General features: G+C 46.7%; 2 long non-coding RNA genes across 12 annotated transcripts; one reads left to right on the plus strand and one right to left on the minus strand.

The window, feature by feature from the left end:
• Positions 1-580: 580 nt before the first annotated feature.
• Positions 581-12,471, minus strand: LOC130159767 (uncharacterized). The gene is made up of 2 exons (XR_008825853.1): positions 12,363-12,471; positions 581-1,994 (listed from the first exon to the last, which is right to left on the minus strand). It is a non-coding gene; the product is annotated as an uncharacterized LOC130159767 (long non-coding RNA).
• LOC130159766 (uncharacterized) lies at positions 2,005-26,517 on the plus strand. Of its 11 annotated transcripts, none has more exons than XR_008825847.1 (6): positions 2,005-12,896; positions 14,053-18,511; positions 19,678-19,757; positions 20,076-22,913; positions 23,018-23,213; positions 25,139-26,517. It is a non-coding gene; the product is annotated as an uncharacterized LOC130159766 (long non-coding RNA). The 11 variants fall into 11 exon arrangements; XR_008825852.1 differs by having other exon boundaries at positions 14,845-18,511; XR_008825845.1 differs by having other exon boundaries at positions 2,005-11,747; positions 11,833-18,511.
• The last annotated feature ends 1,200 nt before the right edge of the window (positions 26,518-27,717 follow it).

Below are 27,717 nucleotides of genomic sequence, written 5' to 3' on the forward strand. Positions count from 1 at the left end.
TGCTTTTTTTTTTTTTTTAATTTGCAGTTGTGATACTCTGAATTGGTGTGGACTGCAAATGATGACAGTATGTAGACTACACAGATTTACAGTCTGTGAAGTTTGGGGATCAGCATTGATGGGAATAGGCAGCAATTTGCCTTAAATGCTACAAATCAGTTTGTCCTAATTGTCATGAATTCTGCACCATTTTTCTAAAGCTCAGTCCCACATGAATTATTTCATTTTAGAATCTGGAACTGATAATTAAGAGTCACGAACACATGAACTTTGTGCTAGGAAAAAGGCTGCATGTAATAAAAAGTTGTTGTTGCCATCTACTGGTAAAAGTGATGTCCTCACAGAGGGAGTAACAGCTTAGATGTGGCATTACCTAGTTTAATGTTACGTTAAGTAGTGTGAAGTGTCAGTGGTTGGTAGCTTCTCCGTGTGTTATGCTTAAAATCAGTGTAAATGCTTGCTTCTGAGGACGGTTCGTATGGGATGGTGGAAATGGAGCTGGGGGCTGAAATGAAGAGACTTGCAGCAATTCGATAAGTTCCAGCAGGGAAGCATGTGATCTGTCTACCTGAGACAGAGCCCAATACCAAGCAGCACACATTTTTATTTAAAAAGAAAAAAATATCTGAGTCAATAACAGGTTAAGGCAAACAAATAGCACATGGAATAGAACTGGTCAGAAGGTTAGGTGGCTGTGCTCTCACACATGGGCCCTGGCTTGCTTGAGTTGAAGAATCTTAGTTACGTGTTTGAAGAGATGCTTCACTTTCTCTTTAAGCATCCCTCCTAGTTGAACGTGATGCTGACTGTCCTCCTTTTGTGCAGGATGTTCGGCCTGTAGGTGTAACTGCAGGTCAGAGAACAGAAAAGCATACCATACGTGTCTGTGAAGCAAGATCGTGCTTTTGAAGGTGTTTATTTATAAGGACTTTGGGGAGCGGGGGAATGAAGTTTTCCATTACTGTTGCTTTTCCCCCTACATCATAACCGATTTCAAATGGTGCTAGACAAAAACTGAGACTCTGAACACCAAGAGAAATCGGTCAGCCTGTGTAAGAGACATTTTCCTGGCTCAGAGAAGAATCCTCTCGTAGATGACAGCTATGCATTCTTTAAAGACGACTATTCAGTGATCTGATCAAATGCTTCATCCGCACAGCGATCGTCTTTTCTGTGTATAATAACGTTTGACAATAGTGAGGTCAAGCAAAAAAATAGTTTAGCTTCATTTTAGTGGCTTGGATGCAAGGGTATAGAAGTCTACCGACATACCACTAGAAGTTACCAACAATCAACTTAAAAAATAATTCTAGAAAAAGGAGTGAATTCTGTGTGTACCGGTGTGACATCATCATGATTGTTGAAGGCACTTTTGTGTTTAACTGCTGAGATCGAATTGTTGGAGGGAAATTCTGTGTTTGCAGAGCAAGTCTCTGGGAGCTATGGAATGATAATTCTATGGTGATAGAGTCCCCAAGCACAGAGTGGACATTTGCTCTAAGTTAGGAAATTAAACATTAGGGGCCTAGTGACTGTATAATGTATAGTGTACTGTGCCTGATGCAAGAAGTGCTATGTTGGTTTTCATGCAACTTTTGGATCACTTTACTCTGGACAACTTTAACTCATATCCATTGTTTATTAAGTAGAAATACATTTGAAGGAAGCTGTTCCTGTTGTGGCCCTAGCTTGAGAGGGTGTATACAGTGGTTGTTTTAAGTGTCTAGAAATCAGATGATGTTACAAAGTGGATGGCTGGCAAAAAAATAAGCATGGGGAAAAGTGCTGGTTTAAGGAGTAGAGGCCATCTGTGAAGTTAGCAGCTGCTTGATCTCCTCCCACGTTGTAATTCTTGCTCCTAGAACACTGATTTCAAATGGTGCTAGATACGAAGTGGGAAAATCTAAGCCACCATGTGAAACCAGCTTCCAGAGGAAGACACATCTCATGCATGGCTGCAGGCTGAGAGAGAAAATCCTTCATCTCCACCGTACCTAGAGAAAAATTCATTTATTTAATTTTATTAGAAAGTAAGACAGTTAACTTTGGGTTAGTTACTTTATTGACGCTTGGTTTTTTGGCATCTTGTGAATAGTTGAGGCTGGTGTAGGAGAAATGAAATACTGTGATGAAGAAACCCACCACTCTGGCAATAACTATCACTTCCTTTCGTAGCCAGGTGGAATATACTGACGTTCTTACCAGTGAGCAGTGAAAAAAAGTCAGACTTCTTTGTAGTGCAGAGTATGATACCGATGGCGAGGTGGAGGGGAAGTTTGTGTTGTACAGAAACACTTTTTTTTTTCATGCACCACAGATGGAACCAGGCTATAAACCTCATTCTGTCCAAGTCAGAGACTGTTCTGGCTTTCCATCACTTACTGATCTCAGTACCATCAGAGAGGACAGGACAAATCGGGTGCTTTTTGTGACAAGGAAGGGAAATGTGACTATCGTGGTGTAACTTCCTTTGTCAGCTGTATCCCTCAGCCTGTAAATAGCATGCCTTTAACGAGTGGGGAGTTGCAGATTTTGGGGAGACAAGTTTAAAATTCTTCAGGGACGATGAAAATAAACTGCACGGAATCTGCTCCGAGCGTGGGTCAGAACAAAATCTAAAAAGGGAGTGATTGCAAATCTCTAAGTATAACTCAACGGAAGTTGTTGAGGAAGTAGGTGAGTGTGAGAATGAGTGGCTGACGGTTACTGGAAATGGAATAGGTTTGAGGAATGCTGTAGTGCAGTACAGCTGTGGTAGTTAACTGGTGGTGTAGACGTCTCAGTACAGTGGGAATAGATGGGGTGTCTTGAAGCCTGTGAATAACTATACACGTACATAATTCAGGACCTGTCAAACCCTGGCCACCGTGTCTAACCTGTGGTGATGCAGAAGCTGATGTAAAATGGAGTAAAATGCGGCACAACTGGAGTTGGGAGTTTCACTTACTGATGCCTTAGGTTTTTGGCAACCCTTTGCATTAGTTTTGTAACCAGATCCAAGGATCTGCTTCAGTGCCTACATCCTAATGCACACCCACAGGCAGCAGAGGAAAAGCTCAGAGAAAAAGAGCATGTCCTTCCAAGAAAGTGGGATGGAGGAAGGGGAAAGAACTGTACTAGATTGCTGTGTCTGGTTATTTACTGTAGTTTCTAAATCCATTATCTGGGGCAACAGGGTGAAAGACAAGTGGAAAGCAGGTTCCCTCCCCAGTGTCTGTCTTCCTGGCACAGTTATTTATGAGGCAACCTGTATTACCAGCATGAGATTTACTACTGAAAAGCTGGACCGAGAGTGAGTTAACGGCTGACAAGGTCAGTTGCAGCACAGCATCCCAGTACCCCAGCATCACAAGTACCCCAGTAGCATCTTTTCAGAAAAAGGCTCATGAATGAGGGTTGCTTTGTTGTTTTTTTTCTTGTCTCAGTAGTAAGCATATGCCTTAAGCAAAAAGAAGTCTTTATTAGGGTTTTCAAAAACAGTTGGTGGAAATGTCACTTATATTTGTGTTGCTGAAAATGAGAGCCTCTCTAGAGGTACGAGCCTTACAGAGTCTGAACTGGGTCTGAACACCTATGTGTACCTTCCCCTCCCCTCTCCAAAGGAGACTAACCTTTCCAGAAATACCATGCAGCAGTGAAAGACCAATGGCTCATTCATTATTTATAGTTTGATAAAACCAGGTTTCACTTCAGCATAATTAAGATGCTGCTGCCCCTTCTTCAGGCTACCTGAAGATTGTCCTATTGCCTTAACAAGCTCCCCTTCCCTCCAGGCAGCTAGAAGGTGTCAGCCCTTTCTGCCAAGCTGCAGGTACACCTTTTATGAAGGATACATCTGTGACAGTATATGCGGTTCCTTCCAAATCTGAAAGCATGCTTGGGCAGGCAGCATGCAGAGGGGAGGAGAAAAAGAGCAGTTTGAGATGCTGTGATACGCAGCACTCAACTATTAATATGCACACATGCAGAAAAATAAACCAGTGCTTGTTTCAGACATTTGCTGGGTGTGTGTTGAATATGTATATATGGACACGCACATATGTGTGGAGACAAGCAGATACTAACGACTGTAGTTGGCTTTGTCAAAGTGTTCTGGAGTCCTCAATAAATAATAGTAGTAGTAGTACAATATTATCATTCAGTGGGTTTTTCCTCCTTGTTCAGATGTGTTTTAGTAGCAGTCCTGTTTTGTAATTCTTTCAGAGGAGCATCTCAAAGCCTTTCACAGGCTTCACACTGCTTTATACATTCTACACGAGACAAAGGCAAAAAGGGAAGAAATCCCTGCCTGCCCACATGAAAGGGAACTTCCTCCCTAGTCTTAAGACCTTTAATTTAGTCTGCAGGAACAAGGCAAGGCTGGATGTCACAGACCTGATTTTTCACAACGTACAGCTTACAAATTTAAGGCATTTCTGGGGCTTCCATACTAAGCAAAACAGATCTCTGCATGACCCTGTCTGCATCATAATTTTTTTCTTTTGTTTTCAAATCGTGGAGTCAAACTCCTGGTTCATCAGGCTGTGGTCTGGTCTCCCCTGGAGAAAATATTCCTGTTCTACATGCAGAAGATCTGAGCTTCAATGATCATCCTCACAGTCAAGGAATGAGTCAGACCAAGGCCAGGTGCAGGACAGAGGGGTGTGACAGTACAAGTGGTGACCTGTAAGGGGAATTGAAATGAGTGAACTTCTAAGGTTTCAAAAAAGCTTCCTCGGCCTGGGGGAGCGTGTAACTGCATCTGTTTGTTGTGCAGTTCTGTTACTGTGTGGTGTTGCGTAGGTCAGGTATGGACAAATGTGCCCTAACTTGCAGCCCGAGCCCATCGTTGGTGTGTAATGCTTTCTGTGTCAGCAGCAGTGCTGACCTGGGCTGAGTAAAGGTGTAGGGCAGATGCTGCACTGCTTGGTGAAGTTGATGCTTGTGACTAGAACATGGTTCTGGAGATGCTACTGCTATTATGGCCAGCAAAAACACGTACTTCCCTCATGAGTTTAAAGCATAATGGAGATTATATTTTATTTCCTTGATTAGTAGCAGAATAAAAACTCCAGGTTGCATTTCCTGAATTGAATGTAGCCTTTAGTCCTGCTATTGTAACCTGCAGTATAAGTAGCAAAGTTAAAAGCCAGGTACTCTGGGTCTGCAACCCCTGTGCTGTCAGCCCCCCCGCCCCCAAAACCCAAAGGTAGGCTGGACACTGGACTGTGGCATGCTGCCGGTAAAAGCCTGAAAAGCCTTTTTGTCCCATTTAGCTCTATTTGAGCAATGGGACAGTCAGGCCTGCTTGACATTTGAGTCACTAATTTCAATTCCTATTAAGGGTAATCTGTCAGAGCACTCGCCAGCATTTCTCTAGCTGTGCTGAGCTGTTGAACAGCCGCCTATGGTTCTAACCTGTTTTTTAACATGGTCCAGTTGTTTGAGTGTTTTGGGGGTAAGGGGGAGGCCAGGATTTTGTTTGCTCGTTTGTTTAACGTAGGGAGAAGCAGCTTTTCCAGACAATTTGGGGCAGGCCAGGTGCTAGCTAGTGTCTGTGATGGCTGAAATGTGGCTTGTTGATGAGGTCTGAGAGGTCCATCTCTCTAGCCTTTCTGTTTGCAGGCTGGCCTCCCTGAAGGCACACCAGCCTCTGGTTAATTCTTGCTGCTTTGAGTGAGTTTTGATAGAGCTCGTTCCCAGCATGGGTTTGGTGCCAACCAGGATTCTCCGAAACAGTGCTGAGCCACACGCTGGCAGTCAGCACTGGCGAACAGGTATTGGTTCGGATGCAGCGAACCGTGGTTTGGGGACAAGGTGGTTGAACACTGCCCCAGGCACACCGGGTGATGGGATGGGCCGTGCCAGCCTTCAGTTTATGGTTCTGCCATACTGACCCACATTTTCTGTGCTGCTTGGGTCTAACAAAGGAGGCTAAAAACAAAGCACAAGAGATCTTTAATTTTCAGGTTACAGATTTTCTGGAGAAATTTGGAGATAGTTCATAACAGCGCAACATCACTAAAATACTTGGGATTTATTCACAAGAGCTGGTTTTTTTTAAATCCCAGAACTTTGTTTCAGACTGTTTAGTAAAACATAACACTTACTTGCTATTGCTTATCCTAAACCTATTCTGAACTGAAGGGAGCGGTTTTATCATGGTGACCATTCTAGGAGTGCTAAATATTAGGGCTACAGTTTCTAATCTTGTGATTCCTGTCTGCTTATCTGAAATCACTTTGATGTGCCTGGAATCATACAGTTTTCCTCTACCTTTCCTTCGTGAGAGTTCCTAGGCAAAACCACAGCCTGTTTGGAGAGCATGGGAACTCCTGAACCACTGAATCCTATGGAGGATTTCAGATTTCAGAAGGAACGACGAGATGAAACTGGGCAAACTTACAGGACCCAGGTCATGGAAGAGCAGTAGGAAGGTGCAGCAATGAAAACTCATCAAACTTAGCCATACATAGCTTGACTGTGCATTACAAAACTAACTATGCTAAAAAAAATTATCCAGCGAAGTAGCTGAACCAGAAAAGTAATTTTCTGTTCCTAGCTTCTGTACCTAAGCATCACCTTAGACTATAAAGTATTGATTGCAGGTCGTGAAAGCAGTCACAGGGAGATTATTGTTGTGATTTGTATAGTCAGTCCAGGAACATGGTGTTCCCCTGACACTACCATTCTAGCTACTTTAGGTAATGTCAAGGGAAGTCATGTTTTTCTTTGTGTCGTTCAAGAGACAAAAGAATGTCCTGTGCTAGTGAAGAGCCCAAGGAAACAAATACTGCCAGATGTTCACTGAAGTATAACCTGCCATTAAACCGGACATTTGAAAAAATGCCTTCAGCACCCTGCCATATTTAACACTATCCACAACAGAAGGACCTGGCAAAAAAGCTGGAGAAAAGCATTGACCAGACCTCCTGGTGTGACTCCCCTGAGCACGTGAGCTGTTCGGTTTGTACCTGCTCTCAGGATTCCTATCGCTCTGTCACTGAAACTTCACCGTGTGTTTGAGAGCCATCGTCAGTGTGTAAGAAACATTTGAACTGTGTATCCGTGTACAAAATTGGTGGCTGCTGTTGCACACCTACTATGCACCATTTGCACTGGATGGAGAGTGTTTGTGTGGGGAGCTGAAGAGCTTAACTCAGAAATAGCTGTCTTCCTTGGAAAGCTTAAGGTCTGAATCACACTGTGTTGGCTCAGTTTTTAGCAGACAAGCTATCACATATGCCTCCCTGTAGGCGAAGAGTCGTCACTGGCATCAGGATTAGCAGCCAGGTTCTTTACCTTCGAAAACTAGAGAATTAAGATACTGAAGGCTAAGGCTGACTTTAGGTGCAGTCAGGGCTGGAGGGTTTGGGGAGGGGGCTAGCAACACTGAGTAGGAAGGGTCTGCTCCTGTCTGTGCTTGGCCTGCACTGGTCCCCGTGTCTCTCTCCATCCAAAAGGAGCCAGGTAACGTGCTCCCAGATTTAACTTTGTTATTGCAGCGATGGGGACAAAGTAAGTTATTTTGCTCAACATCCTTGACGCATTCACCGCTCCACTGCTGCCTGTGAAGCCGAGAAGACTAGAGCCAGCCTTAACGTAGCCATGGCTGATGTTGCCCCGAGTCAGCTGAAAATACTAGTGACACGGACAAATAGGAACACCGGAGAAAAGTGTGGAAACCTGGGAGGGGACAAGACAGCTACTGAGCTGAGGTACCTGATACTGAAACCCTGCGAGAGACAACACTAGCTTGACAGACACTGGTGAACTTGGAGCAGCCTGCGGAGTCCACCTGACGACTACAGGACAGAAATGCAAATATATTTGGACACATTTATTTTTTTTTTTTCTGGAACACAGTGTTAAGTTGATGCCTAGTCCTTAAATACATGCCACTCCTGATTCCTAGCAGTCCATAGGAAGTCTTGGGGGGAAAAGAGGATGACAGAAGTAGTGCAAAGTTTTTTGTAGTTAGCTCAAGAAACAAATTATAGATACGTATTTTAAAACGCCTCAGAGACACAGGATTTTTTGAACCTACAGGTTTGGACTCAGTGGCCCGCTACTGCAGTAACATTAATTTTCAAGCCTCATCTCCAAGTTCAGGACTCAAGCACTGCCACACTTGCAAGAAATGTGGACTGGGAGTACCTGAACCAACTGGCCGCTGCCAATGAGTCAGGGGAATGACCTTGCAGCAGGCAGCTCACGGTACCTCTCTCGGAGCTGTGCCAGTATAAACGGCACTGGCGTCTCTGAATGCTGCTGAAACCATTTTGTGAGATTCCCGCGTTGGCCTTTTCTACTGCTGTCTTTGCACCAAAACTTCTGAGTGGGTGAGAACAGAATAGGGCACTCCCTTCTTGTTCCATAACAAGGGCATCTTCGTGACCTACGCTCGGGGCTGTCTATATAAAGATACATGGAGGAGAGGGGCAACTCGTATGTCTTGCCTGTACCTCTGTCCACTAGCATCAGCGATAGATACTTAGAACTGACTTAAATCTTACCCTCCCCTCCAGCCACACCCATATTAAATTGTAAGAAAACACCGTGAGCAAGTTTTAGAAAAAATACACGGCAGCAGTGAATTTTCTGGATAGGTCTGGAAGTGATTTGTAGGAGGAGTGAGGGCAGAATACTTGGCATTTGGACATTTTAATGAATTTTCCCAAATAAGAAAAGAAAAACATTTGCTCATAGACTTTAAGCTTTTCACAGCATCAGTAAAGCTCCTGACACAGAGCCCAACGCTGTATTTGTATAACATGGAAATTAACAGCAGCAGCAGCAGCAGCAGCGCTGCAGGCTTAGAGTCTACTCTGTGAGCAACAAAATGGCTAGGGGTGCTGTCGTGTTCATTCGGATTCCAAATGGTGAAATAGGTGAGTGCCGATATATCTGCCACTTCAGGTATGGTTGAGAACTTTAACATCAATATTAAATTAATGTTTCTAACCATATTCAAGCTTGTGCCCTCATCAGCTCAACTCCGTAAAGCACAGACAGGAACCAACAGCAAAATCGGACTGCGTCACAGATGTAACATGACCATCGGCAAAACAAGTGCAGAAAGAGATCATGGCTGTCTCGTCATTCAGAGAGCCTTCCTTCGACAGCAAAGAAGACTAAGACGGTAATGCTTTTAAATTTACATTGTGAACATTTGCAATCCTTAACTTCCTTTACCAAATTTTGTGGTCCTTGAACAGTCAAAACTCCCAAGAAAATCGCATGTATTTTGCCAACAGACCCAACGCATTAACGAACACTGCGTCATAATGCCGCACTAAGGCTGAGAGATAGACTAAACCCCACTTTACAAAGGAAGGAAAACAAAAATACAGAAAATGAATCAGCTTACACAATGTCACACACACAAGTGTCAGAGGGAGGAAGAAATCACAGCTTTCCCAAGTCCTTTTGTAGGAATATGCAGAAAACCATTATGGAACACTTAGCCATGTACAGCTAACATACAGTAACAATACCATCCCTATGCACAAAATCGCTGCTGTCCTACAGAAATATGCCATGTCCCCTTCTTAGCCTTGTTTCTTGCCAGTCCCACAGATTTACCTGCTGACAGTAACCTCAATTCCTGAGTAATGAGATTTACAGCTGATGTTTAACATTGAAATAACTCCTCTTTTACCTCTGTCTCTTTACCCTCCCTGCATTTAGTCACGATTAAACCCTCACTGTGGCAAAAAGATGGTAGCAAGAGGAATAAAACCAAGCGCATCCCTACGCTGAAGACAGATACTCAAAAAGTGCGCATATGCCTAAGCGAGTATACTGCTACCCGTTGCACCTCCTTTCGAAGGGCTGAGAAATGTCACGGAGAAGCACTAGCTTTGCGAATTAATGGGGTCCTCCACCCCACAACTGTCACGGGCAAAATTGCAAAGGGTTGTCCGTTCAGACGGCACTCGGTAAAACAGACTCAACCCACCCGTCTTCCATGCAACTGAGCATCATTCCTTAGTCTGGCTCCTGGCTGTACAGAATTACCTCCGTGACTGCCTTGTACTGTTCCTGTATGTGTGCGTATTTATGCCTGTCCATCTTGCTGCAGGGACCACCGTTGTTGCTGCTGTTCCTGTTGTTCCCCTGCTCTGCGGAACTGGCGCTGCAGGAGGCAAGGATGCTCCAAGGGAGCCAGCTACAGCCAGTGAAGGCTCAGTGAGTCAGGAGGGGTTGTGACGACTGCAGTAAGAGTCTGAAATTCCCTATGGAATCTGGCAGAAAAGGAGGGGAGGCAAGAAAGGTGGCGATGGGAAAGAGGGAAAAAAAGTGGGGAGTGGCAACTACTGGCTGTTTTCTTCTTCCCTCCCTGTTCCTACCACCGCACTGCTGTTGGAAATGGCATCCTTCCCTCTACGGTACTGCGCAAAGGAATGGCGTCGGGGATAAAACCGCAGCGCGTACGGCCTTTGAAACCAACCAACCAAAATTCGGCCGGGTTGAGTGTTTGTGTGTAAATACAGCTCTTCTCTCTCTCCCTCTCTCTCAGACTGCCGTTCAGCGGACAGGCTACTGCTGAAGTAAAGGGACGACGGACGCAGTGTGTCTGAGCCACTTCTGAACCCAGTGGTTGTTGCTTAACAACCGGACCTGACGCTTGAGATGTCAACGAGTGAGTAATACAGATTAAATGCTTATGCTGCCATTTCCCTAAACTTGTTTAAGCCTCGATATGATGAAAGGCTATGGTATAATGTTCCATGCCATATGAGAAAGCAAAGTTACCACTCCACTGAATAATCAGGAGACTTCCTCAGCCAGAAGGACCAAGCTCAAAGCTGGTTGTGTCCTCAGCAGTTCCAGGCAGAGTTGCCATCTTCCTTGCTGCTCGCTTTAAGAAGAGAGGTGAAAAAATAGTATAGTAAATGGTTAAGAGAGAAAAATGTTCTCCCCTTCATTTCCTCATCCTCTCTCTGGAGCTGCTCTCTGCCCTCAGTCTCCCATTCATCCCTACCCAGTCCTTCCCAGTCTATCAGTCCCTGCTTTCTAATGCTTCTGTTTCTTCTGCAGATCTTCACAGGCCCGTCACTTAGGGTTGTCTTCATCTCTCCCTGATGTTACCGACCCTGTGGCAGACTCACACTTACGCAAACAAAAGCTGAGTTTGGGCAAGAGTCTTTTTCACTTCTTTAATTATTTCCCACGACATAATTTCCAGGTGCAATCCCTGCCCCGAGCAGTTTACAGCCCTGCTAGCACTTAACCACCTTATAAGGGAGAAGGAAGAAAGCAAGCAAGCCAGAAGAGCCTCAAACCCCAGTACTTTCCCCTTCCCCGTGGTTTGCAGCTCTGACACGTCATCGTCGCAACTGCACGGCAAAACGAAACCACCCCAGCACCCGTGCGGGGCACCCATGGGTGTGAGATCGGGTACCCGCCGCGCCGTGGAGTGAGCTGCTGCTTTGCTGCCTGCTGGCCCTGCCTGGGGGGCGCCCGGCAGCCCCCCCGGAGCGGCGGGGGGGGGCAGGCAGCAAGCAGGCAGCGGGCAGAGAGCTGCCGGCACTTTGAAGCAAGTGAAATCAACGTTGAGATTTGACACCCAGTCCTCGACCAATCCGGGAGGGCTTTTCACCTGCCATCACCTCCTCCGCCAATCGGACGGCGCCTTTGGGCTGAGAGCCCTCCCCGGCCAATGGGGAGCCAGCTCTGCCACTTAGTTAATGATGCAGCAGTACAGGGAAGACTATCACATGTGAGCTGGAAGGCTGCCAACATGGAGACACGGAGAGAGCAAGGTAAACAACTTTCCAACGCCAAAATGATGACATTTAATCCCTAAATGCTAGCTTCCCGTCTCGACTCATCTTTAACCCCTTTCAGCTGGTGTGGAAGCGTCTGGAAGGCACAGTCTACCTGTCCCCAGTGCTTTTAAAAACTGGACGACATGCCCTGCAATGATCACTGCGTCACCGTTTACCACTTTCCGAACTACGCAGTGACAAACCTCCAAGCTCTGAAACGCAGAGCGCCTGTTAACCCCTCCACCAAACCCTCACCGACATGCCAGCCTTCAGAGAGTCTGGGGGGGGGGGGGGGATTGGGGGGGGGGGATAAAAAGCCCAAACAAAACATGAAAACAGCAGTCTTTGCAAAGTTGTCATCTCTCCCCCACGACTACTACCCTCCTCTGCAGTACAGCAATGCCGGCAAGAGTGACATTAGTACAACCTGTGCCGTCGTTCCATTGAGAAAACAGCTCTGACGCAGAACAGAGCAATCACACCCAGCCAAAATAATAATAAAGGCACTTCGGGATCCGAACATAGGGACGCTGGGGGAAAGGGACGCCCTGCAAATAATTAAAATACGTAGATGCAGCTGAAGCCCCATCCTGATCAAAGGGTACGTACGTGAGAAAGACGAACTGGACCGAAGAGCTCTGCCCGTGCACCATCTGCGCAGTCCTCAGCCCTCCGCTCGCTGTGTAGCGCCGCAGAATAGAAGGTTCCAGAAATTTCCCTTCCGTTAACCCTTTCGGTGTCTGCCCACTCTCCCTCCCCGCGGGATTAAGCGCGCCGGGTCTCCAGCATCGTCAATGGGCGAAGCCTCCTACGCCAACCAAGTCCAAATACGATCTTAAAATGACACTGGATGGTGGCAGGAGCCCAGTCCCTGGTGTTGGTGTTACTTCTCTTTCTGGAGCCCTCTCTGCCTCTCTTGCTGCCTCTCTCCCCTCTTGCTGCAGCAGGGCTGTTGCTGGTAGACCTATCGACGGAGCTTGCTCTCTCACTCTCTCGCTGAGCTCTGTGACGCAGCTCTAAATTCTCCAGCCTGCTCCCTGTGTTATAAGAGCGGAACTGCAGCTTTCCAGGGAGCCCGTGCCAGCGGTGCCAGGGCCAGGCAAACCGAGGGAACGTCGCTCCTGGACTCTGCACCTTTTTTTGGTAATTATTATGTTCCTCACCTCTGTTTCTGTGCCTCCTCCGAGGCTCTCAGCCTCGCATCTCCTTCTCTGCTTCTGAGTCATACTTACTAGGTTAACTCTTTTAGGATTGGTAGTCAGCAATACAAATCTCGAACAAGCGCAGCTGAAACCACAGCCAACTTTGTGGTGGTTTCTGCTTTAAAAAAACCAAAGCAAATCTTCTTGGCTCTAAAAAACAAAAACACACACACACACACACGCACACACACGTTCCAGTAGAGAGTTAGTGCTTTTTCATTAACTGTTTCTGTGACAGGAACCACTACTTGACTTCCTAAAATAAAATGTGTTTTGGGCCCACGTCTTGCAAATGCTTAGCAGGCAGCTCCCCTGAAGCACAAGGCAACTTAAAAGCTTCTGCTCCTGCGAAGGAACACAGGTCTTCTGGGCATTAAGGCATGAGGCTGCTGCTGGACCCACAAGACCCTGCTACGCTGGCTGCAAGACATTGATCAGCATCTGGTTCAGCCACTGGGCAGATGCACGGTGTAAGATAAGGTACTGAAAGTGCTAGAAAGCTACAGGCTCTTCTTAATCTGAGCAGTATTAATAAGTGTTATCACACACACAGATTCAGAATGCTCAGCGTAGGCAGGGGAACTATTAACTGCGTTCCTGGAATCACCAGAATCCAATAATCTCTGTCAAAGAAAGTCCACAAACACCTATGTATTTCAGCACAGCAGGCTTCGCCAGGCCGGAAGAATTTTGCAGATGAGCACCATCTCCTCGTCTCTCCCCCGTGAGACCAGCCCTGGCAGTAACTCCGGTGCCTTCAGTCGACTCCAGCACCAGGCAGGGGAAGCAGCGCTCTGCTGCCTTGTAGCCTCAAAACCGGAAAATGTGGAGGAGGATCAGTGGTAGATACAGCATCTGAGAATCAAAGGGAAGGTAATGGAGAGCCAGCACTGTACCAGGGAGTTCGTGCATCAGTCTGCATATACAAAAGGGCAAGCGAGAGAGCCAGCAGTCCATTTGAAAAACACAGAATCAAGAGAGATCGCTACTACACAGCTACATCTGCCATTTTAATTCCGGACTTCAGAGCTGGCTGCAAGCTTTGGGTTTTTCACTACAACCAAAGCTGAAGTAACCACTATTTTTTCTCTTCACAGCGTCTGAAGAGCCTGAGCTATTTTGGGATTTGTCTGTACTACACTGAAAATGACACCTGTTACGCACAGACACAAATGAGAAGAATTGCAAGCTCCTGGTTTCTCAGATACGATTCTACAAAAAAAAAAGAAAAAGATCTTATGAGCTAGGGACCTGGGAGGGCAGCACCGGCTCTCGCTGTGGGGTGAAGGGGGGGATGACCCTTGCCAGTTGAACAGTCAGACACCAGTACAAACAATGTAAAAGGTCTGCAATACATGGTTTCTTATGCAGTCAAACCCATGGGACTTCAAGCCTCACATACACACTTTGTGGCCAAAGCTGCAAGCATTAACTACTTCAGTTAACGAAGGTAAAATTGTAAGGGCGCTATGGCTACTTAAATGAGTCACCCAGCAGTGCTACTTGCTAAAGTAGGCCGGTGTTTTATGTGATGTTAAGCTGTCTGTGCTGGTTTCGGTTACCCCTGAGTTATCTCCAAAGCTCCCAACGTGCAGGGTCAGAGCGGATTTTCCGCATTCCCCGTTTTCCCCATCGGCGTGCAGCTGATTTACAATCCTCGGTGCTGTGCAGGCGAGACAGAGGCCATCTCGCTGGACCCGCGAGACCCAGCGGAGCTCTGAACATGATTGCGTACAGCACTGGAGCAAGATAAAAGGCTCGGAGCCTCAGAAGTGGGACAGTTGACTGGTGCTTTTAGCTCACAGCGATTTTGTCAGTCTTGTGGTATATTAAGAAAGTAAAACGGAGCTTTGATTTATTTAAAATTATATCTTTCTGGTTGCTTTCAGGGGAAAGGCGGCATTTATTTCATGGTTTACTTTCATTTGAAAATCACCAGCCATGGAACGTTTTTCCCTTTACCCGACTGTAAGTATTTGCTTTATGGTGGTGCTCAGACTCCCAAGAAGACTCAAAAGCCGCACTGTGCTGGGAAACACTCAAGTGCATGACTAAGAAAACATGGCACAATGGGAAGCTTCAGCACTTGCAGCTGAATAATGAGGCCCCAAAAAGTCATCTTCCCCCAGTCTTGGCCAGGATTTGGCATTTTCTGGGAGCTGGAGTAAGGAAGGAGAGGCTGTGATTCCGTGGTAGAAATCTAGGCTGCTTTTCACTTTTAAGTGGAGCCTGTGTACATGTTTTGTTACTGGAGGCGGGGGTGGGGGTTGCTTTTGCTTTTTCTCCAAACTGAAAGCAGGAGACAGAACTTCAGATTTGCCAGAACTGACTGTGGGGAAGCAAAGACCTGGGCTAGAAAGCAAGCTTGGTAAATGGAAATAATCCATGGCTGTGGTTGGAGGCAGAGGAGGTGAGTCTCGCTGTGCAAATGCTGGTGTAGGATTCTGTTCCAAAGCGAGGGGTGACCTGACGGCTGACTGCAACTGTGCCATGGGTGCTTATAGAAAAGAAAGTTTTGATAGTGCTAGACAATATAACACGGTATCGCAGCTTAGAACGGGAACGGTTCAGGCTGGATGTTGGGGGGGGGGGGGAAATTCCTTCAGGAGGGTGGGAGGGGTTGGACCCCCAGCCATCACTACTGAGTCTGCTGCCAGCTGGCAGTTTCCCTCAGCATCTTGAAAGGATCGGGAGCAATTCATCAGTGAGCAGAGGAAGTGTGGGCATAAAGGTGCATCCTCAGCCCCCTGGCATCTCCCATGCTATTTTCTGCTGTCATGCTACAATGACCTTAATAGCAATAAGATGCGAAATCTGTCGTTACAAAAATCTAACCCTTGTGCACGTCATTCTTGGTATTGTGGGTGACAAAATAACCTCAGCCATCCACTCAGGAAGGTCCTTGGGCTTTTATAATGAGGAACGAAACCCTCGTGGTACCACCTGCACTTTCAGCTTCCTGCTGGCAAAGCCTTGGCTCAAGTTTTGGTTTAAATGCCATCAGCCACACCTTCCTCCCATGCAGGAAGCTGCGATTGTTAAAATCAGGGCATGTTCCTGTTTAACTAAAAGCTGAGATCAAATAATCCAAAGGCCTTGACTATGCCAAACAAATTCCTGCCCGGGACGTAGCAAGTCTGTGCAGCTGTAAATCGGTAACCCCTCGACCTCAGTATCCCTGTAAATGATGTCTTGGCACATCACCTCGGGGAGCGGTTGGTAGTAAACAGAAGGAGCAAAAAATCAGGCAAAGGTGGATGGGGGAACGGGAAAGGTAATAATAATAATAATAATGCTTAGCACAGTATTCTTCAGTTTACCAACTAAAAGTCCTGGAAGTTGCTTTAAAATGCAAAATAGTATGTTTTTCAAATGATACGGTATTACTTTTTCAAAATGTGAAAATTGTCAGTGCTGCCTCTTCCTCACAAAACGCTTAACCTCAGTGAAACGATGGCTTCCAACAAAAGTCTTATTTCAGCACAGAATTCCCAGCCAGTTCCATTCAAGGAATACCAGCAGAAAGAGGAACACGACAGCCCATCTGCCGGGACTGCTTCCCCTACCCCTCACCAGTCAGAGGATTTTTTAAATTTCCTTTTAATCTGAATGTTGCAATAGAAAATAGTCCTTAAAAAAACCCCAACAGCTTACTTAACTCTTTGCTAAGTAAGAAACTGGCAAGTTTTTAATGTTTACTTATTTAAATTTAATATAATTTTGCATATGGGAAGGCTGAATTAAATAAAGGTTAAATATTAAATAATTTGACCCACATTGTATCCGGAATCAGAGTTAAAGCTGATCTCGAAATCCGGGAGTTCCTTGCTCCCAGATTTTACTCAAGTTGAGCCTCTTGCTTAATTATAGTCTTTATTGCACAGAAGGCCCCCAGTCAATTAGTGAGACGTAACCATCACCTGAAACACAAACTGCCGGAGCAGTGTGGCTTTTAGAGGAAATTGATAGAAAATGATTTCAAGGAGGCACTTTCATTTTTCAAAGGAAAAACAGAAAGAAGACTTTGAAGTCTTCTTCCAGTTTTCACACGTATGTGGACAACACCGGACAATTCACGGTCTCACTGTGCTATCCTAACAGTCACCGGGACATGCAGATTTCCAGAAAACTGGAAATTTGCAACTCCAAAATAGAAATATTTCTTAATGCGGCTACCAAACTCCATGAAGGGATATTCTACATGATGTACTGCGCTTCAGGTTTTGTTCCACAGTGACCACAGTAGGAAAGTTAGAGTCACGCAAACGTTTAGGTTTAGACTTTTTTTTTCCCCCTGAAAGGTTTATTTTTCTAGACAAGCTTCATTAGCGAGTACCAGAGAAATGACCAGCACTTGCTATTCCCAGTGTGTACACACGCTGTTGCTCTCACTGGGGTCCCATCCAACAGGAGGAAGAGCAGGCAGGTGTATAAATAGCAATAAAACCCTTTCTGAAACAGTTTTAAAGCTGGTTCCGCGCACCTGCTTGGGTATGCACAACGGACTGCGCACCAAGAGCGCGGTGGGGTTTTCTCGTAGTGCTTTTCAGGGGTGGTTTGAGGGAATTGGATGGAACAGCTGGCGGGGACATCAAAAGACTGCAAAGTCAGAGGTTTGGGTTTGATCCTAAGAACTGTCGGGGATTGTTGTCATTGGGTAGTCACATTTGCATCAAACGCTTGCATTCTTTCTGCAGACCTAGCCCGCACAATAAAGCAAGGCACTGAAGTGGAAGCCTGCAGGTGAAAACCTAGCCCTCCCTTTGAAAACTTGGGAGTCCTGGAATTTACCCTGTGAACTCTTTAAGAAAATCCCAGCTGGAAGAGCTGAGATCCTTTTCAAAGAGGTGGCACCACATTAACATACAAGCTGCTTCAAAGCAGAGCTTATGGCCTTGTGTTGAAGCCGGGTTCAAGGTATTTAGCATCCTCACCCGAGGGCTCTGCCTTGCTCGCTGTCTTGCAGCGTTTCTGGTCAGTGCAAGGACAGAGACGCGGTCCTGAGGCAGCTCCCCAGCCCCCAGCCGCTCTGCCCGCACTGGGAGAGGGAGCAGGAGCAGCCAGGCTCCCTGAGCTGCAGGTTTTCCTCAGTTCCAAATCTAAGGAGCCAACAGCGCTGAGACAAAAGTAATTATTTCAGCTATTAGCTAAGAATAGAGCTGGCGGGGGTGCTGTGCATGGCTGAGGTGCACTGACAGCACAGTCGGAGGTAGCGGGGATTGCAGTGGAAGCACAGAAATAGCCCTTCTCCGCGCTCAGCACTTTGAAGCCTCGTGAGTCACTAAAATACACGGAGTGGGGGGGATGCACACACAGGTGGGGTGCAGAGGGAAATCGACCCTGCCCTCCGTCTAAAACGGAACGTGCCCCTGGGCTGGTTGCTGTGTTTTTGGGGGGAGAACGGCGTGTTGCTGAGGAGCCTGTTTTTCCCCAAGGAGAGCATCTCGCCAGTCACCAGGCAGCGGACCACCCTCACGCTTCCCACCCACCGGAGAGGAGAGCACGGCTGGCGCAGGGGAAACCGCCGGCAGCCCCGATGCCCGCACCTGCTCAGAGGTACCGGTCCCCTGCCCGGGGAGGGACACGGCCCCCGGGGGGGCTCTGCCTGCCCCTGGCTCCCACCGCCCTGCGCCCAGCCCCCCGGCCAGCCTCGCGTGGGGGCTGTTTGCACAAGCCAAACATTCCGGGGGGGGGGACACAGTGGAACGGGGGAATCTATTGATCTCGGTCCAACTGTGTTTCACAGTGTTTTCCTAACTAACTGCTAATCTCGCTTGAAGTTCCCTTTACAAATACATTAGAAAAGGTTAAACATACAAAGAGCAGGTATTTCAGTACGGGAGCAGTAAATGATGAGGTGCTCAGCTGGCTGTCCATAGATGTCTTTAACGTCTTGTCCTGATGCAATTTAGCAAAAATCTTATCGGTATCGCTGCATGTTTTCACTCACTGTAGCTTGGAAGAGGCAATTTTCCTTCTGTGCTGTTTGTGCAGCCCAGGCTACAACACATTCCTGATCTATGACTTATGTTTCCAAACTACATAGTAAAATGAATAATAATGATAGTAAAAGTTTTACAACTTTTTTTATACAGCAACCTTTGCATTACTTTAGTGCTGGATTTTCCAGCTGTTGTGCGTGGGGGAAAAACTAGTGGGTTTTGGTTTTATTCAAACCATACGCAACCAAAACAAAAAGAAAAAAATTCAAGGTTGAAAGAAATTTTTTTTATCAATCCTGGCTGCAACTGCAGAAAGAGTTGAGCTAGATAGAATTAAACATCTCAGATGGAGCACGGACAGGGCATCAGACAGCTTGCTAAAAATAGATTAATCCTAATTACAGCCACACTTTTTCAAGGTTTCCCATTTCACAGGGGGACGCAGAGGCTGTGAATGGAAAGGGGGATATCGGTGCCCACTGTGGCAGCAGCGGGGCTGGGGGGCACACGCTGCCCGTTATTGTGTAACCCCAGGAACACGCCGTCCTGCGATGGCAGTAACGGCAGGGTCGGCAGTGACGGCAGCAACGGCAGCGTCCCGCCTCGACGCCCTTCGGCTGCCGGCTCCAGCCCGGCGGCACAGGCTTAACTCGCCGCCCGGCCCTGGCAATCTGCTCTGCCCAGTTAGCAAAACCAGACTGAACTGCTGCAAAACAGGGTTTGGGAAACATGTGCTTTGCTGGTTGAAGATTTAAACATCATCCCTCTTCATACCGGCAGCCCCGGGAGCTCGGTGATGTGCCAGAGCTGCTTGGTGCGACTGAACCCCCCCGGAGCGGTGCTGTGCAGCAGCACATCCCGTAAGAACTGCCATAAATCCCTATTGGCTTTATTTCCTCTGGACAATATCACACAGATTGCTGGCTTGCTACCTCATACGCAGAATTACAAAATGTTTAGTGTGAAATAACGTATTTAAGCCTCTGCTTTCCAAACTACGGTAGTTTATTTCTCCTGTAAAGCCCATGAAACTATGGAAAACAACTACTTTTTCCACCCTAAAGGATGTATATTAATTACCAATTTAAACATTTAGCCAGAAAACTTACTGCTTCACCTATAACAACTTATTTTTATCAGAAACCAGGAGTTAATGCTATGTCTTTTCATTTCTGTAGTAGCCATCAGTAGGTGAGCACGAGGGCCCCTCTGCTTGAGCTGCGCACATCGCTGCTGCCGTGAGAAGGAGCCAGCGACTGAAAGACCTTCTAGCTGGTAAAGAAAAATCCATCAAACACTCCTTCCATATCTTGGATTTACCTAACTGAGGAATAACTCTCTCGCAGGGACAGGGGGAACAGCACAAATTTCATTGAAATGTCTGACTGAACCCGTTCAGGTGTTTTAGGAAAAAATAAAACAAGCCCCGATAAATGTTAGGGCGCAGCCATCACAGAGGGCAGGGTCTGAGATGCCAACAGCATCACGTCCAGGGCCACCAGCCTGGCAGGTGGCACTGCGTGGTGACAGGGGTCTGGGTGTGCTGGGCAGCACAGTGCAAGGAAAAGGGAGCTAGGGAGAGGGTGTGTGTCTGAAAAATATGTTTTATTTCTGAGCAGGACTGTCACTTCAGTAAACAGCGTTTTCACTTAACAGCTTATCAGAAAAGATTGCCTTTTACATTTTTGAGACTCTGCACTGAAAGGCAGATCCAGGATTTGGGGCTTGCTTTTTGTATTTTTAATTAAAACGAGGAAGACGCACCACGGAACAGCTGGTACCTTTGGGCTGGTGGGCGCTCAGCTGGGCTGACAGAAATTCGCCTGCACATCCCTGCTTTGATCTCCACAGCAGACAGTCTTGCAGCTCCAGTCTTCCATATCCCAGCTGATGTTCTAGCAGAGGTTTTGGCTGCCCCGGTTGTCAGTGCTGCTGTCACCTCCCGGCTCCCCGCAGTTACACCCTGGGTACAAGAAAATCTCCCATGAAAAGTTTCACCAACGTTCATATGAGAAAACAATATTTTCCATTTGGGAAATGAAGAAACGGAGGAAAAATGGGTTTAGAATTTCCTGAGCAGCTTGTTTAGCTGCCTTGGACACATCCGAGAGCAGACCTCCTCCCTTTGCCCACTGTGTTATCGGATGCACCTACAGAAAGGTGCTGCTGCCGTGTGTGTGCGGAGAGGCTTGGCCGAGCTTGGGAACACCCGTGGGTGCGAGGGCACATCTCATCGAATGCATGTGCCTGCCAGCCCCTGCCTGGAGTGCCTGCTTTCATAAGCACAAGTGAGAGATTGGGAAATCTGCTGTGATTCATAGGAATCGCTTCAGTCCCCACTCCCACCTCCAGCACAGCACCCACGAGTGCCCAGGAGCTGCCAGACACACACGGAGCGAGCACCACGCCTGCCTCCAGCTCAACATTAAGCATCGGCTGCTAAGACACACCCGGAATATTTAAAACTTGATGCCACAAATTATTTCGTCTTATCTGAAAAAAATTCTGGAAATGCTTATTACCGAAAATTAGTCGGGGTGACTTCATCGGCTCGGCTGAACAAACCGGTGCCGTGGCGTTGTGCCGTCCGTGCCGGGTGCGGTGCTGGCAGGTCCTGGCTGAGCTTTAACACTGCCTTGTCAGCCTGGAAACTGGGATGTACGTTATTTTGGCCCAGGATAAACTATCTTTGCTTCTGCAGCACTGAGCCACGCTGGCCTCTGGGTCTTAGCTGAGACTTCTAGATGCTTCTAAAAAATTTGAAGCTATTACCTTTTAAAAATGCTTGTAAAAAAGAGGGAGCAAGAAGAAACTTTTTTCCTGCTTTCTCCTCAAACTGCCAAGGTTTATTTTTTTAAAACTGCATCTTTTTGGTCAGTTTTCTTCTGGAGCCTTTCATACAACAAAGGTACACACCAGTTTAAAAGTCAGGACAGATATTTTGTACTTACACAGCAATAATAATTTAAAAAACACTAGTTAAAGTTCTAAAATCCAAGCTACCTTTAACAAAATAAAAATTAATCTCAAAAATATTTTTATGCACGAGTTGATTGCTCTTCCCAGCCTGGAATTATTTTGCAAACAAATCTCAATTAGGGAGTGAATTTTTCAATGTTTTTTCCCTATGAAAAAAGATATTGTGATTTTTCAAGGTATTTTGATATTTTTCTTACTTGGACAATTCTGATTAGTCACATTAGTCCCACTGTAGATTCCACCCCCCCCCCTTTCTAAAATAGGAGACCATTGTTTTGAGTGATTCCTTTTGTATAATTCGTAAAGTAGAAATCAAAACATTGAGCATTACAAAACAAAACAGATGAAAATACTTTCAGTTTTGCTCATGTTCCTGCCAACTATTTTCCTTTTTTTTAAAAAAAAAAAAAAAAAAAAGACAAAACAACACACACAACAGCTCCTTCTCAGCCCGTACACGACTGTATTATTTTACTCCTTTAAAGGGGAAAGGAGAGCTGAGGATTAGCTCTCAGCTGGCCAGAACAGCCAGCACCTAAGAAATGGCAAGGACTGGTTTTAAGCCTCTAAGCCAGCTTCTAATACTATTTTTCCCCCCAAAAACCCCAATAAGAGTATACTGTGATAAAGATAGAAACTTTTAAGACATCTTTAAATAGGTATTTTGAACAAGACACCAAAGATCAGCCATATTATGAAGAGCTGAATAGTGTGAACACCATTTGTTTGCCCTGGACACGAGCCTCTGTTCTTCAGATCTGTTCCCACACTGTCCCTTCCTTAGGGCTGGACCATCAAAATGAGGGATGCCATGCTTCAAAAGCCAAGGGTGACCTTTCCAGCAGCCCTTTACGTCCTCTGCATCAATACCTGTGCACCTGAACTTTCTCTCTTTGGGAAACAGTGATAGCTTGTGCAGGAATCAGCCCGGCAGAAACTGTCCTCAGGCTTTGGCACTGCCGTCCGGTGCTGCTGCTCACTGTAAAAGAGAAATAGCAGCATCCCAAAGTGATTCCATGGAGCTTCCAAAACCACCTGTGAGTAACAGCTCTGCTTGGGGCAGAAACTCTTGGGATTTTTCCTCCTTGTTTTCCCTTCTTTTTTTTTTCTCTTTTTTCATTTTTTTTTGTTTCCACTCCAGGCTGCATTTATTCCTTTCTTTGCCTGGGAGGTTTTCATTTTCACCAAGTCCTGAAGATGATGATGTTCTGGGGACGCTCAGAACCACCAGAGATGTTGCCTCACTGGCTGCTCCATCAGGGTCTGTATCAGCTCCAGACCACTGGTCCAGCTGAAGCTGTCATCTGCTTTGCCTCCAAGATGCTGCCAGTCTAGAGGTGAGCGAGGCGCATGCCTGGCTCTGAGAATTCCTCTTAAATATTCAGAGCGTGAACGCTCACAAAAATCAGAGCTTACATAAGGTCTTGAAATCTGGGGTGTACCAAAAAGTAACAAATAAGGGGTCACAGGGCTGAGACGGGCTCTTTCTGCTGGAGTCTTGTGGGAAGCTGCTTTACTCCAACCCCAATTCCATCCCTGATTCCTCTTTGGGAAGTTTTGGGAAGTTTAACCTACAAACTCAGGGCTGGGTGGGCACTCGGGAGATGGGAGCGTTATGGTGGCCACCGCTCCGGCTTGCACTGTCTCAGGTGTGCATGAAATGACGTGGGATGTTGTGCTTCATGCGACACTGGCCCGAGTTAACCCATAGCCCTATTTTCCATCTGTAACCATGGCAACCCTAGTTATCTTGCAGAGGTGCCTGTCACCCTGTGGTAGTAACACCTTGCTTGTCACAGCCGAACCTACAGTCCCACCACTGGGATTGTCCACGTGCGCATCCCCGTTGCCTGAAAGCGCAAAAAACCCCCACCCAAAAGCGAGGTGGTGGTTGCGGGATCACCACTTCTGGTGCAATTCTGGCAGAGGCCGAGTGGGAGGTGGGGAGGAGGCAGAGGAAGAGCAGGAGTGCCGGAGCAGTTCAGGCACAGTCCTGGCTCTCAGCAGTACGATCAGCTCCTTGGCAACGGGAGAACGGTGGATGGGACACAAACCCAGCAGCTCCAGGAGATGGGAGCACCACCGCTAACACAGCTCATCTAATTTTGCCGTGGAGCACTTGACGAGAGAATGAAGGAACAGCTGCAAACAGCCTCCCACTGAGTGCGTTGCACAGCAGCATGAGGTCCTTTGACGGCCGTTTTTACGAAATATTTTTTGTACGACAGCGTTCAGTTTAATTGTATCCAAGAAAAAGAAAGTTGACTGTACGGACCCTCTGCCTACGTGGGAATTCTCTCGTACGGAGAGGGAGGACGGCTGGTGCCATGAGAGGAGAGAACAAATGCCTCGGACATTTACACAGTCTTGCAGGATTTCACAGTTGCCACTCTTCAGGAGGTGCCATGGCATCACGAGTGGATCGTAACCTCTGCTGTTCCTCAGGAGAGGAACAGGCCTTCCAATATCCTGAAACCTAAATCGTTAGGAAGGTTTTACAAGACTTTGCTGGCTTTTTTTTTCACAAGCCTTCGCTGCGCTTGTACACGAAACTAGCAGCACTGAGAAACTAAAGAGCGAGATCAAAATCCAAGAGATGCAACAGATTCTCATAAAGTCTTTAAAACCAAGATAAGGGGAAGAGATGAATATATCTTAAATAATGAAAAAGACATAGATTCTAAAATTATTATTGAATGGATTCTTTGTAGAAGAAAGTAATTTCTATGCAGTCAGTGACTGTCCTACACCGTAACTATGATATTCCTGGTTGCACGGAGGCACCAAGACTTCAATTCCAATTAGTTTTGCATCGAGTGTGTCATCTCACACATGAAGGAGGACAGAAAACACATCTATAATCTTTTGTAAACCTACAAACGTGGTTTCCACACTCATTTTGGTATTGCACAACGGTACTAAAGGGGTTAGTTTCATCTCTGAGGCAAAGAATTGCATAGAAGAGTAAAGGCTGGTGTAAGTGAGCTAGCGAGAATTATCCACATGTGAACAGGGTTGCCCAGGAGATGTGATGGGCACCAGTGATGGGCTGTGAACCGTCAGGGACCAGCAGCCAAAGCAAGCAGAGCATGGGGGAACAGGGTGTGAGTGAGGAGCAAAAAGGATGTTGGTGGATGGTGGTAATTCTGCTTCCCCGTGCAAAGACACAAAGAATTGTCTGGGTTTGGGATAGGAAGGGAAGCGGTGATTCCAACAGCAGCATGTGCATTAAACTTGTTACTCTGTGTTTGTTTTCCTACAGTCCCCAACCGACTATAACCCAGGAACAGAGCTTTTCTCCTCTTGAAAATGCTGTCTGGCGTTTCTGCCCATATCTGTAGGATGTTCGGCTTTTGAAGAGATACGTCCATGGCAGGGTAAAAGATTCAGGATACTGATTCAGGAGTCTGTGGAATGGGAGTTTGTGCAGGGAAGTGTCTTCTGGCATTTAGGGTACCCCATTTCAATCATCGATAGGGTGGGCTCAGGGGGAATACAGGGAAGCAAACTGGATATGACGGGTGAAAATAAGGCCACCAGATGTGCACTTGAATGAGCCAAGAATGACTGAGACCTAAATCCCGATCTTCCCTCTGACACCATGCTCTTTCATCAGGGCTACCTCCTGGGAGCTCCGGCGTCCTGGGGGTTTGCTTTTCAGCCTCTCTCTTTAGCATTTCCCTCTGTGAGATGTAACAGAAGCTTTCTGTAACGTCTTTTTGGAGATCTGCAGCTCCTTTGCTGGAGACGGAGCATTTCTGCGCCTCTCCACTGCAGCTACAGGTGAGACGTGTATAAGGGTGGAGGGTGAGCACAGCCTCGACACCAAACCCGCCACCCCTGGGGATGAAATCTGGGTTGGGTAAAGCCATTCCAGCCTTGAAATGCTGAGGTTAAAATGAGCTTGTCCAAGATGACAGCTGCCTCGGGAGGACAGTTCACTGCCTGCACCAAACTTTGAGTACAGGTGAAAACTGCAGCGCTTGATGCCCAAATGTACATAAACACATGGGCCAGGGTGCTGGGAGTTTCTTGAGCATTCAACCTGTTTGCAGACACTGTGGAAAATGAGTACATAGTGAGCTGGCAATGGAGATGATAGAAAATCAGCGAGGCACATCCATGGTAAAACAGTGAGGAGTAAAGGAATGATCTCATGATGTGCAGTGGCTGGGGAAAAATTACCTGATTAAATTTAGATTTTGTTCAAAGTGATAGGTTAAAAAAAACCCCTAACACAACCCTAAACGCACATATTCAAGTGATGGTGTTACTCAGAAGTTTGCGGAGAGCTGGCTGCAGGGTGTGGGAAGGACCGTAGCTACCTGCCATGCCTGGGTGCCCTTCCCTGGGTGCTCCCCACGGGTGCCATGAAAGGCTGGCTCCTGGCATGATGGATTTGTGCAGTCTCAGCAGGGCAGGACTAATTCTTATATTTGCATCATTCCATTGACGTGACGAACTGTACTGAGCAGGCAGCGTGACGCTCCATGGTCACAGAACACTGTGAAACTGTAGGATGCCAGGTAAACACACCAGAGAGACGTTTTATACTGTATGTGAACAGTTCCTACTCATGTCACAGCCCAGTATAGCCAGCACTGAAAACCACACCATTAAAACATGTTGCAAGGGTGCGAAGCCTACGTGATTCCTTCTATCTGTGCATTATGGAAATGGCCGGCTGACTGGTATGCTGTGGAAGGGCCACCACATGAAAGTGGGGCCAGGTGAGAAAGTATAGCACCATAAAAGAAATGCAAAGTCACAGTTTAAAGGCAGATATTTCTTTCCCAGGATACGAATGTAATTCCTACAGCAAAAAGAACAAAAGCTTCCTTCTGTAAACCTGTTTCACAGAGACCAGGAGATGGGGAAATCTATCACGCTTAGGTAACACTGGGAAGGAGCTACTCTGGGTGGCCCAGCGTTAATGTCCTGGTGAGCTTCGAGGCTGGAGATTTAGTCAGGCAATGACCGGACAGAATGGCAGTGATGGAAACTGTGAAAGCCCACAAACCTGACAGCTTCGGACCCTCGCAAAGAACGAGAGACAGAGATTGTGTTATTAAGACCACACAGGTTTGTTTGAGAAGGACCTACTGCCTTCTAATAGCCTGGGGAAAAAAAAAAAAAAAAAAAACCAACCAAAAAACGACTTTCCATCTCCATGGTAAGCCCTTCCTCCAAAGCACTTTTAATGCAATTTGTTTCCTGTTCCTCTGTTTCTCTGATGGTTTTAGAACAGTTGAGGCTGAAGTGCTGGTAACACCTACAGCAGGACCGTGGATGAGAACCCATGTCTTTGCCTTTGACAGCAAGGGATAGGAGCTTCTGTCCCCTCCAAGGGGATAACCCACGTTACCATCGCTAAACTGAATATATGTGCGGAATGATTACTGCCGGCAGAAAAAAAGTCACAGGCAAAGTATCTGCAGAAGACAGAAAGAGAGGACCAGCACCGCTCCAGCCTCTCTCCTTGCAGGAGCTGGTACACAAGTCACTTCTGGCAGAGCTTCCGTCTCAGGATGGATCCCTCTGTCGTGCAAAGGGCCTTGGCTTGCGATGGTAATTTTATCGTGGGTAACTACCCGTGCTGGCCTTTGCTGCCCTTAGCATTAACACACCCTTCCGTGTTACTTGCCTTGCCTGCTCGTCTCAGAGGGCAGGCGGGGTGAGGGCTCAGCAGGGCCAGCCAGGGCAATGCCGGCTTGTAAAACCCTGCTCCAGGCTGACAGAGCGATACTAAGAAAGGGAATTATCCTGAGCACAAATTCTCAAAAGGACCGTGAACGCAGCCGCAGGACACTTCGTTAGCAACTGATAATGTAGGTAAGAAGT

The sequence above is a fragment of the Falco biarmicus genome, chromosome 16 (assembly GCF_023638135.1).
Source record: "Falco biarmicus isolate bFalBia1 chromosome 16, bFalBia1.pri, whole genome shotgun sequence".
NCBI lineage: Eukaryota > Metazoa > Chordata > Aves > Falconiformes > Falconidae > Falco > Falco biarmicus.